This window comes from Melospiza georgiana, chromosome W (assembly GCF_028018845.1).
Source record: "Melospiza georgiana isolate bMelGeo1 chromosome W, bMelGeo1.pri, whole genome shotgun sequence".
In the NCBI taxonomy this organism is placed as follows: Eukaryota; Metazoa; Chordata; class Aves; order Passeriformes; family Passerellidae; genus Melospiza; species Melospiza georgiana.
This window is the reverse complement of record NC_080464.1, coordinates 10,403,816-10,416,169: the sequence shown is the minus strand read 5'-3', so window position 1 is coordinate 10,416,169 and position 12,354 is coordinate 10,403,816.

Here is a 12,354-nt window from a genome sequence, read left to right as displayed (position 1 = left end):
AACATTCCTAGATCTGAGATGAGGATTTTTGGGGCTGCTTCTATTTCCTCACTGCTGGCATGCCTCAGTGGTTTTGGGGAAAGGAAGCGTCTCACCACCCGTGCTGCCATTGTACTGGCAGCAGGGTGCAGGCCTGTGGGAATGCAGAGCCTGCCTGGTGGGTTTGGTCTGGGCTGTTGGGCCCAAGTTTCTGGGCCAGGGCCACTGCCTGGCTTTCTGATGGCTGTGGGGGTTATGGTTTCCCCTACCGGTCCTGGCCCGCCTTTTGTGGGCCAGCTTTGGGGTTCCTGGTCCGTTCATGGGCCAGGGATCCAGTGCCTTTCTCTGGCTGTGCTCTGCTGCTGCTGCTCTTTTTGATCAAAAAAATAAAAAAAATTTTAATTAAATAAAAAAGACTGAAATAGCTGGCAGCAGCTCTGAAGCACTGAAGCATTGAAGGGCCAGAAAAGGACATTCCACAAATTGTTCAAATTGTTTGAAATTGTTTGAAATTGTTTTATGACTGTCAATGGTTTTTGATAACTATTGATGGATTTTTGCAGCAAGTCTGTTTCAGGACCAAAAAGGACTCAGATATGTCCAAGAGGAACATCTTCAGCCCATGGACTGTTCCTGAAACTCAGCTGCTTGGACTTGAATTTCGTTTGTGTTGTTTTTTGCATTTTCTTAGATTGTAAGATTGTTTTAGTGATATGTTAGTATTGTATGTTATACAGGTGAAGAAATTCCCTGTTCATTCCACATCAGCATTTTTTCTTTTTAATTTATTATAATTGAAAAGGGTGTAATGTCACAGACATCTTTTGTGGAAAATCCTTTCTTTAGGATTTTTCCCCTTCTGGGAAGCTGAGGCCCCAGAAAGAGAATGTAAACAATTGTTATCTGCTGCTGTGGAATGCAATAGGTGCACCTGTGATTGGCCCATGTTCCATGTTTACAATTAAGGGCCAATCAGAGACTGAGCTTTCTCTGGGACAGAATCAGAGAGAGCTCTCTTGTTTATTCTATTCCTTTTTCTATTCTTAGCATAGCAGCTTCTGAACTTTTCTCTCTATTCCTTTTAGTATAGTAATAATGTAACTTATATCATAAATTAATAAATCCAGCCTTCTGATCATGAAGCAAGATTCTCGTCTATCTCTCTCACCCTGAGGAACCCTTGCAAAGCCATGTAACACGCAGCTTTGCTTACTACCCATCAGTCTGTTAGACCTCATTCTCTGAACTAATCTAGGTGATCAGACAATGTTCCTCTTCTATTTTTTGTACAATTGCAGCTTCTTTACTCAAGTTTAAATTGGGAGATGGAGAGTTGTTGAAGTGAAGGGGAGACGACCATCCTTTAATGCATCGAACTCCCGACATTTCCCCCGTCTTTTTCTTTTTGAGAAAGAAGGTGAGTTTGCCAGGTTTTCTCTATCATCCTACTAACCATTTTTTGGATACAGTTACAGAAACAAGGTAAGATAAGTAAAAGCAACAAGAGTACACCTAATATCCCTATAGCATATTTTACAAGGTTTCTTAGCCATGGTCCCAATCCTAAACTTTTAAGCCACTCATCAATTCTCAATCCTTCTTCTTCCTTAAGGCTGTTAAGCCCTAGCCGTAGCTCTTTTATCTTAGCATGAATAGATACAGAATGATCAGATAAATTCATGCAACACATCCCTTCAAACTCTTCACACCCATGGCCTTGTGCTAGCAGTAAGAAATCTGTGGCAGCTCTATTTTGTAAAACAGCGTGATTAACACTCTGTACATCTGCAGTTAACATATCTAACATCTGTGATGTCTTATTCAATTCACCCTTAGCCCAACACCCTATTTGTTTTGCTAAAGTCATTGCTTTGCTTGCAGCACCCCATGGTAGGAGAGCTGAAACCATCACTTGTTTAAATTTACTCCAGAACCATGGATCTCCTATTTGACTACAGTCTAAATTATGTAAGCTGCGCCTTTGCCTGCTTGTCCTATGACTTAGTTGCATTAACACAGATATATTAGGGTGGAATAATGATAACTTGCCTAAATAACAAGGTCCACCCTGAGGTTGGGCAGGTATACCATTCCAGGCTCTATCTCCACAAATTAGAAATATTCCTGTAGGTAATTTCTTAGGTGTCATGATACGAGAGCCTTTACATTGGTTATAAAGCTGTTTGGACACTATGTCTGGGCTTAGAGATGAATCCAGAGTAGCCCATGTCTGTTTATGTTGATTCATCTTTTGAGAATTAGAGTAATCAAAGCTGAACCACCCACCATTGGAAGCGCTGGTCATGCTAGCATTTGCACTTCCAAACAAAACTAACTCCTCAGGTGGGGAATGTAAAGGAGTACTAAGTGATTGAATTAACAGGCATTGGTGATAGCTGTCACTCTGACTGGCAGTATACCCTTTTTGTGCGGGCAATTTAATATTTACCATATTGCGCATACATAAGGCACGATTATTAATAAGACTGCAGAATTCTTGAGGAGACCATACTGGAAGCCCTACCAAACATGTTCAAAATGGATTAGTAACTCCTCCAATGCTGAGACAAAGCGATGACTGATTAATCTGTCTAGCAAGTGTTATCCATACATTATCTCTAGGTTGATTAAACTGTATTACCCTTAATTCTTCAGCTACTACTACACCTAGCAATATAACAAAAATGAACCTCATTTTTCTGTTTTTACTTTAACCTTCTTTTTCTTGTCAGTTTTTAACCTTACTGTTCCCGGTACTTGAAGACCACACCTTTGTAACCTTCTAATGCAGTTATCTAATGCCTGATTGGGATCTCCTCTTATAGGCCCTACAACAGAATGTTGTGTTAAAGGTACCAGTTTTCTACACCTTACAGAGGCTATATATGATGCACTTTGAGCTTTAACCCTTTTCAAAATACTTTGTACCTCCCACCGATAATAAGCCAAGATTTTCTGCTCATGAGATTCATAAAGGTCTAAAGCTGAGGCAGTGTTTAGTCCTGTTTCATTCCGTAGTGCCCACTCCCAATTATGTTCCCAGGTATGTCTATAACTACAGGTGTTACACCATAAATGAAAAAGTGACAACTGATCCACCCAAAAGGTCTTATCACAACCCCCACAACACAGTGCAACCCAAGCAGCACAATTTGGGCTGTGACATTCAAGACAGTTCTCTTTTGCCGGTCCTTTTATATGGAAAGATGATAATGATTCAATAATGTCAATCAGTTCCCTGGTCGTCCGGCAACGGCGTTTTATCCCAAAGGGTTAAAACCACCCCCAGCTGAGCCACAATGTCCGGCCTTATCAGGCATTACACGGTAGGTGGTAATTGGACTAAGAAAAGAAAGCTGTTAGCTGTTTTCATTCATGCGAACCTGGAGAGGAGGTGAACGGCAAGTCTGAAAACGATCCTTTCTGTCCTTGAGATTTTCACTTCCACCTTTTCCTTGGGTTTCTCAGAAAAGTTCAAAATCAGTTTTACAGTCTGTAATCCTTTAGTAATTTGGCTGAAATGGCATCAGCTGGGCAATTCTCAGTCCTCTGTTGATTTGGAGTGGTGAGAAAGTAGTATGCACTTAAAGCACTTAAAATACTTAACTTAGCAGACTTATTTTCAAATCAATAGAACTTAACTGGCTTCAAAATTCTATGGGCTAACTGTGTTACACTCTTAGCAACATGAGAATAGGCAATTCTAATAACTAAATAGTATTTTCAGCTAGCAAGGTTTCTCTGATGTTCACAACAACACTTTGAACACAAGTCATAAAATAAACGCCTATCGTAAAAGCATAAATCTATCTGGCATCACTTAAACTCAATAGCACTTATACTTAAAATACTTAAACTTAAAATATTTAAACTTAATAGAACTTAACATTACTTAAACTTATCTTTACTTAAACTCAACAGATTTTTAAATCAACAGAACTTACATGTAAAATCTCTTAATTCTAACAAAACTTAACTATAACAAAACTTAACTGACCTTAAATAACAGATTTATTTGTAAATAATGTAAGATCAAACTTAACAGAATCTAACTTAACTTAAACCTAATATACAATTTAAACTTAACAGACCTCGAACTTAACAGAAAATAAACTTAACAAACTTAACCTTAATAGAACAGCACTTAATAAATAATTTAACTTAAACTACTTAATAACAGATAAACTTACTATAGAAATAATATATAGCATTTACTATAACTTACTTACAGGCCTGATTCTAAAATATTAAGCTAAAATAACTTTGTTCACGTGTTTGCTATAGCATTTCTATACCAAAAAGCACACTCAAAACATCTCACTCATACAATCAGTCCAACACATCTTAACATTTTTAAACTTTTCAAAATATAATTTTAGAGTCTGATGTTCCACCGACTGAGCCATCCGGGCTTCTGATGTTAAAGTCTATGTTAATGCAGGTGATTTCAAGACAGCATAACCAATGCCGAGCCAAACCGGCCGAAATTTGACCCATGCATACAGTACGCTGATTCCTGTTTCATAGTCTCTGCCAGGAAAAACAAAAGTGCCTTTAACTTCGCTTGTTTACCATCACTGGTTTCTCAATTTCAACAGGGATCTTTTCCTTTTGTTGACAAAAGTTACATCCATTAGGCTGTTAGGGCCAAGACCGAGGCTCTTTACCAGCTGCGGGGTGGAGAAACAAGTTCTGGCTCTGGAAAAGCACTGTGGTCGCCGCTTGTGCCGGAGCGGACGGGCCCCCCCCCCCCCGCTCCGCGCTGTGGGTCACTCCCTCTGCGGCGGTCCCGCTCCCCCCGCGGCGGCTCCCTGTGGTGTCGGGTTGGAGACAGAAGAAGGTGCCGATGCTGCAGCGATGACTTCTGTTGGTGCCTGGTCGTCCGAGCGGCATTTTTGGCCCCAATTATTTGATTTGCAAATGCAGCTGATGCTTGGAGAGGTGCAAGAGCGGCTAATACCTGACTCTGAGAGGACTTTGCCTGTTCTTGCAAGCCTATTCCTGACGCTGATTTCTGTTTGATCGCATCTACCACAAAAGCCTGCTGTCCCGTAGATATGAGGGCCGTCTTCTCTAATGCCTCTTCTATAGTCCAATTAGTACCTAGGGTGTTAAGTACTCTCCTAGTAGTAGAATTACAATTTCGGACAGCACACTCCCTGAGCAATACGCCCCTAAGATATTTTGGCACCTCAACTCTTTCAATTGCTGCAGCAACCTTATCAATAAAAGAGCTAAATGATTCCTCTCTGCCTTGCTTGATTCCTATATTTACAGGTCTCTCTTCTGGTTCCTTTACCCTTTCCATCGCGAGTCTGACTAACCTTTTTGCCTCCCGGCACTTCTCCTGACCTATTAAGGCTTGTGCCTCAGTAGGAAGGAAAGGTCCCAGACCCATAAGCTCACTAACAGTGACGCCATGGAGGGGGTCACCCTGCTGCCTTTGTACTGTCACGCACTCGCTAACGAGCACTTGCCAATGAGCATTAAACAGCAATTGTTGATGTTGGGTAAAGATTAATTTAACTATGCCACGACAATCATTAACGAGAAGGATGCTGGTGTCAAAAATATAGTCGAGCATTTGCTTGGCTGGTTCGCTTTTAAATCCAAACTGACTAACAGTAGCTCGCAACTGAGATAACATCTTCCAATCAAGAGCCGTGATTGTTGCCTGTATGCCTCCTCCGGCCTGAGGGGTGAAAATAACCGGACAAGCCAGTTCGCTCGCCAAGCTTATCAACTCTTGGTCTCCCTTTTCCATGGTATCTTTGGCCAGGGCAGCCCACGCATCTCGTCTATCCCTCGCAATCTTCGCCGCTAGATCGTTATCCGACCCAGGGCTCTGATTGCTTTTCGGGAACGGAGCATACGTTTTTGGCCCCGGCTGCTGCGATACAGGAGATACGGGAGACTCAGAAGTGCTATGTATAGCCTGCGGCAAAGCGGGCAATAAAGCACCCTGCGGAGCGCCCTGCGGAGCTTGGCTCGTTAGGGGGGGGCTGGCTCGTTAAAGGAGGCGGCGAAGCGGGTAGTAGAACGCTCTGTGGAGCTTGGCTCGCAGCTTGGCTCGTAGCCTGGCTTGCTGAGGGAGGTGGCGAGGCTGGTAATAAAACCGTCCTCATTGCGAGGCTGAGAGGGGTCCCCGACTCTTTATCAAACTCCCTGTCTTGATCGTACTCTTTGTTACGATAATGAGTGGGAGTAGCCTGGTGAGCAGCCCTTTTTTCAGCCTGAAACTGCAACAGTTCGGTGTTAATGACCCGCCATAATTTACCCAACTTCCTAGCAGTTTTATCATCGTCTAAAGTAGCCTGCCGCAATAAATCACCAAATTTACGCCATTCCGACAACTTGTGAACTGTGTGGGGATTCACAAAGATTCCCCGTTCCAAACCATAAGCCAAAAGACCTTGCAATTCCTTCTGTAAGTCTATTCCCTTAATTTGCCTTTTTTGCAAAAACGTAATAAAAAGTTCATATGCGGCTTGTCTTTCCATACCTATTTAAGTGCGCACTTTGCAGCTTTTCCAGGCGTCGGCCGCACGTATCAGCTGGACTCGTCTATACGGTCGCCAGGGCACGGCACGTATCGGCGGGTTTTCCTCCGCTTTGTTTTCGCGCTTATTGCCGTTCCAGCTGCTTCGGAACCCAAACCAGTCCTCACTTCTCGTGGTGTTCGCAATCCCCGTGGTGTTCGCGATCGTCGTGGTGTTCGCTATCACGTCCGGGTGTCACCATTTGTTGAAGTGAAGGGGAGACGACCATCCTTTAATGCATCGAACTCCCGACAGAGAGTCAATTGTAGTTTTTTGTATTTCTGAAACTGGTAAATATCTTTATGTTATCTTTATATATCCTGTGCTAAGCTGTTTTATTCTTTATAGACAATGGCAGGCTTCTTCTGGTACATCTTATTTGTTTGGGGAGAAACTCATTCTCCTTCAACATGAGATGTTATAGCTGAACCAAGAAGGTTCCAACAATGAAAAGCACCTTGTTACAAAGCTTGGTTCAGGGTACAAATTTACAGAAGAATGAATTGGAGACATAGAATAAGTAAGAAAGTATTGTTCACTGTTCCAGTGACTTTCCTAACAATGCTGTACACTTCTGTCTTAGTAAACTATTGGCAGGGCATCATGGTTTGACACTGGTCAGATGCCAGGCACCCATGGAAGTCACTCTCTCACTCACCCTTCCCTGCTACAGCTGAACAGAGGAGAGAAAATTCAATGAAGGGTTCATGAGTTGAGATAAAGACTGGGAGAAAACACTCCAAGGGCAAACAAGGCTTGACTTAGAGATATTAAGTAAATTTATTGCTAACAAAATCAGAGTAGGATAATGAGAAGTAAAATAAGACCTTAAAAAATACCTTTTCTCCTGCCAACACCTCCCTCCTTCCCACCGACAGCACAGGGAGACAGGGCATGGGGGTTTTGATCAGTTTATCAACCATGGTTTCTCTTGCTGCTCAGGAAGATGAGTCCTTCTCCTACCTGCACCATGGGATCCCTTCTCACAAAAGATAATTCTCTGCAAACTTCTGCGATGTGGCTCAGTCTCACTAGCAACAGTCCTCCCAAAAGTGCTGCAGCATGGGTCACTCTTCCACAGGGTGCAGTCCTCCAAGGACAGGCTGCTCCAGCTTGGAAGCAAGGCCTCTCTTTCCATGGGTCTCCCACAGGATCACAGCCTCCTCCAGGCATCTACCCATTCTGCATCCCCTATGGTCCTTCATGGGCTGTGGGGGGACAGCCTGCTTCACCATGGTCCTCACCACAGGCTGCAGAGGAATCTCAGCTCCAGTGCCTGGAGCACTTCCTCCCCCTCCTTCTTCACTGACCTTGGTGCCTGCATGTTGTGCTCCTCTCACATATTCTCACTCCTACTCTGGAATTAAAACTGCCCCACAAAATTTATTTTGATTTCTTCATAAATATGTTATCACAGAGGCATTACCACCATCTCTAATTTATCCAGCCTTGGCCAGCAGCATGTCTGTCTTCAGAGCCATCAGGGATTGGGTCTTCTGGACATGGTGGAAGCTTCAATCAGCTTCTCACAGAAACCACCTCTGTGGCCCCCCCTCCGCTACCAAAAAAACAGGCTGTGCAAAACCAACTCATAGGGCCAATTTCTTTATGGAAAAAAAATGTGGTTAGCCCCATCATAAAGCATCTCAACCATCCTGTGAGTATACTCAGTTATTCAATGCTGTTCTAGCATCTGGAGCCTGCAGTGTGAGCTGAAGTATTCTGTAATAGATCACAATCGGAATGACGCAAAGGCTCATAAAATGAGTTCTCTACTACTTCAGCTTCTCCTTCTGTAAAGCAAGTGTGACAAAAATAATCCCTTTTCTTCCTTACTACCCATTCTTTCCCTGTACATTTTCCATCTTCCCTTCTATTTTGGTCATTACAAGTATGTTCACAGGTGTTAGAGCTGCTGTCAAGGTGATCTAGATTTTGTAAAACTGAGTATTTTATGAAAGTTTAGGGTGATAAAAACTTTTCCATTATTTTATGTACTGAATTTTCTCTTACTGTAGTATGCAGTCAGTTTTAGCTGTCTTCCTTCATACAGAGAATACTGTGATCAGTGCAGATGAAGTCAGCAGAAAGAATCTTAGACTAGTCACAGTTAGTTCCAGCTGGCTCTGTAGCAGACCCACCACAGGCCAAAGGTGAGCCAAAAAGCAAAATTGGTGTTACCTCTGTGAAAAAAATATTTAGGAAAGTGCAAAAATGTTGGACATGCAGGGGAAAAGAAAAAAAGAGTGAGAAACAGCAGTGTGAACACCAAGGTCAGAGAAGGAGGAGGTGTTCCAGGCATTGAAGCAGAGATTCCCCTATAGCACATGGAAGATATGCTGGAGCAGTTGGATATTTTCTGAAGGAATTTCAGCCTGTAAAGAAGTCATACTGGAGCAGATTTTTCCTGAAGGACTGCAGCCTGTGGAAGGATTCACACTGGAGCTGGGAAAAAGCATCAGGAGGAATGAGCAGCAGACAGGAACTATCATGGACTGACTGCAACCCTGTATTCCCCTCATCTCCTGTGCTGCAGGTGCTTTGGGGAATATCCACCTACTCTGTCATGCGTCACAGACATCTTTTGTGGAAAATCCATTCTTTAGGATTTTTCCTTCTGGGAATCTGAGGCCCCAGAAAAAGAATGTAAACAAGGGTTATCTGCTGCTGTGGAATGCAACAGGTGCACCTGTGATTGGCCCATGTTCCATGTTTACAATTAAGGGCCAATCAGAGATTGAGCTTTCTCTGGGACAGAATCAGAGTGAGCTCCTTTGTTGATTCATTCTTTTTCTATTCTTAGCATAGCAAGCTTCTGAACTTTTCTCTCTATTCCTATTAGCATAGTCATAATGTAATATATAGCAAAAAAAAAAAAAAAAATCCAGCCTTCTGATCATGGAGTCAAGATTCTTGTCTCTCTCTTCACCCTGCAACCCTTGCAAGCCCGGCAACAGTCATGAAGTCCTCCATGGGCTACAGTGTGGATATCTGCTCTGGCATGGTCTTCTTCACAGGCTACAGGCAATACCTGGTCCTTTCTACTAGCTGTTTCCACTAGCTGCAGGGGAATCTCTGCTCTGACAATTAAAGCATCTGCTCTCCCTCCTTCTTCTCTGACTTTGGTGTATGCAGGATTGTTTGTCACACTTTTTTCTCACTCCCAGGCAGTGTTTTGCTCTTTCTTAAATATTTTTTCTCACAGGTGCCACCAGCTTCTCTGATTGGCTCATCTTTGACTAGTGGTGAGTCCATTGCAGAAACAGATGGAACTGGATGTGACCAGCACAGGACAGTCCCTGGCTTCACAGATGCCACCCCTGCTGCTCCCCTCCCCCTGCTACCAACACCTTGTTTTATGATTCAATTAGTGAGAGATGCCTTTGCCTAAATTGATATGCAGAAAGACTCTAAAACTCAAAGACAAAGTGAGTTATAAAGTAGGTATGTATTTTCGGCCAGATGCATGTGGGATACCTCTGCAAAGGCATGCACATCTAATCGCTCTCAGCATTCTTTTTTATCCTCTAAAATGTTACATTTACATTAAGCTTTGCACTATATCAATGCATATTGATTTCCTGGTTCCACCTTTTCCTGTTTCGTATGCTAATTAATTTATCAGTCCCTTGCACCTGCGTACTTGTCTCTGGTTGTCGTCTTGGGGGGTCCTTGAGAGTCGCAGGGGGATGAACTAAGTAGTCTTCATCAGAGATGACCTTCTCACCCCATCTTCTTGCGCATGCTTACTGATCCTTTGGTCACAGTCCAAACCATGAGGTTGGTTTGATCTGGTTCAGGGGTCCAAAGGAGCCTTGTTATCTTGGTAGCCTTGTAACTTTGTCCTGTTTTGATGAACATCATCCTTCCCTTATCACACATCTTTGCATTCTTTCATGTTGTTCTCGCATATATACCCTGTCCCCCCAAGTATACCATCTTCCCTTTACAGGCAGTTAGCACAGTAAAATGCAGCAAATATTAAACAATATTTCATCTAAATATTGATTTCTAACCAATACCCCTCTAATTCCTAACCCTATGTCTGAAAATTAAGGTGCAAACAAGACCATGTGCTGAAGTCAACAATATGGATTTTATTTAACAGTGAATGTGAGGTAGATAGATAGAGAGAAATAGAAAAGACGAGAGACATAAAGCAGAAGATAGTCATCATCTGTGGATCCAGTGGTCCATTGGTCTTTTTTCACCCTGGACTTGTCACTGATGGGGGTCCCTGAGTCATTTTTCTGGGGATACCACTGCTACAAAGCAGAGCGACGCAGAGTCCCCAGGCAGGTGCAAGAAAGCCCTTTATTGCAAAAACCAGGCCTTTTTAAGCAGTTAGGCTGTTATCAGTTACATTCCATTTAAGCACAATAGATGTAATTCAGCCAACCACCATAAATCACGATGTGAACATGTAATGATTATATAATTTGTTTTTCTACCTCTGATTCAACTGATTCATTTTCCCATAGTCCTTTTCTACTTAACCAAAGTAGCATGCCTGAACCATGATTTTACAAGGGTAATGAGGCCCTTATTTTGTAAGGTTTTACCTATATACAACATACCACCTTTATACAGTCCAAGTTCTCTGTATCCACAGAGGCAAATTCCAAATTTACATGTGAAGCAAGGATGGGCATGCCTTTTTTTCCAAGTGAAGCAAAGATGGGTATGTCTTCATTCTGCACATGCTTCCTGCAAGATTTTGGGGGACTTTGGTGGTTGTTGGTGGTTGCAGAGGCTGTAGGTCTCATAACTTGGGGTGATCTTCATTTGACCAGTGATATGAGTATGAACAGTTGCTTCCTTTCCCACAGTTTGCCACAGTGGGAATTTTTGTCTGAATGCATTAACCAGGATGTACTAACCATATCTTGCCTCTGCCAGGCCTGGAATCAGCACCTTCCTCATTGGAAATTCCTCCCTCTGTGCTTATCTCAAGTTCCTACTGTAGTGGCTTATCTTATGGCAAGTTCCTTCTGTGACCTTGACAGTGTTTGAGACAGGCAAAGGTGCTCTTTAACTCCCTACACCTTGTCACATAAACCTATTGCAAGTTTGAATAAAGAAACAGTGTTGTATCTCTTGCATGGATGTCCTGATAATGCTGGACACTAAGCATCTTGGATTTCATCATATTGTAATTCATTATTTCTGAAAGTAAAGTTTTATCTATTTCCCAGGCTGGTAAATCAAAGACTGCTTAAAGTACAGTCCCAGGTTGAAGAACTACAAAAGCCTTTTCAGGAGCAAGGTTCAAAATCTAAAGATGTAAGCAGAAATGTATGTAAAACTTCTGCTCAAGTAATTGTTATTATCCTACTTTTCAGCTTTACATAGTATGCCCTGCTTGTTACATTATGAAGAAATAATGCAGATGGAGATTTCTGTTAGCTTTTCATATGTGCTGTTGTGGCCTAAACTGTATTTTTCTCAATGAGAAATGTAAACTGAAACGTTTGTCTAGAATAAATAAAACCTTTCTTTGTAGAAAAGTAATTAATTTTTTTCTTCAATGTATCCATTCCAGTAGTAAACTCAGCATTATTTTAAAATCTGTAATTGGAATAGAGACATTTATACAAAATTAAAGATACATTGATTTTCCATTTCTTAGTAAAATATCCCAAGGTGGTTTTATTTACCTTTTCTTCATGGTAGCAAATATCTTTCTTGACAGTGGAAAACTAGTGATTGTTGATAGAAATGTGTATCTCTAATACAAGATGTCATGAAAGCCAAAACTAAAAATGCCAAATGAGCAGTCCTTTGATATAGTGCAATATTTTCTATTTCTGTGTAACTATATACTGTTGTATTGCAC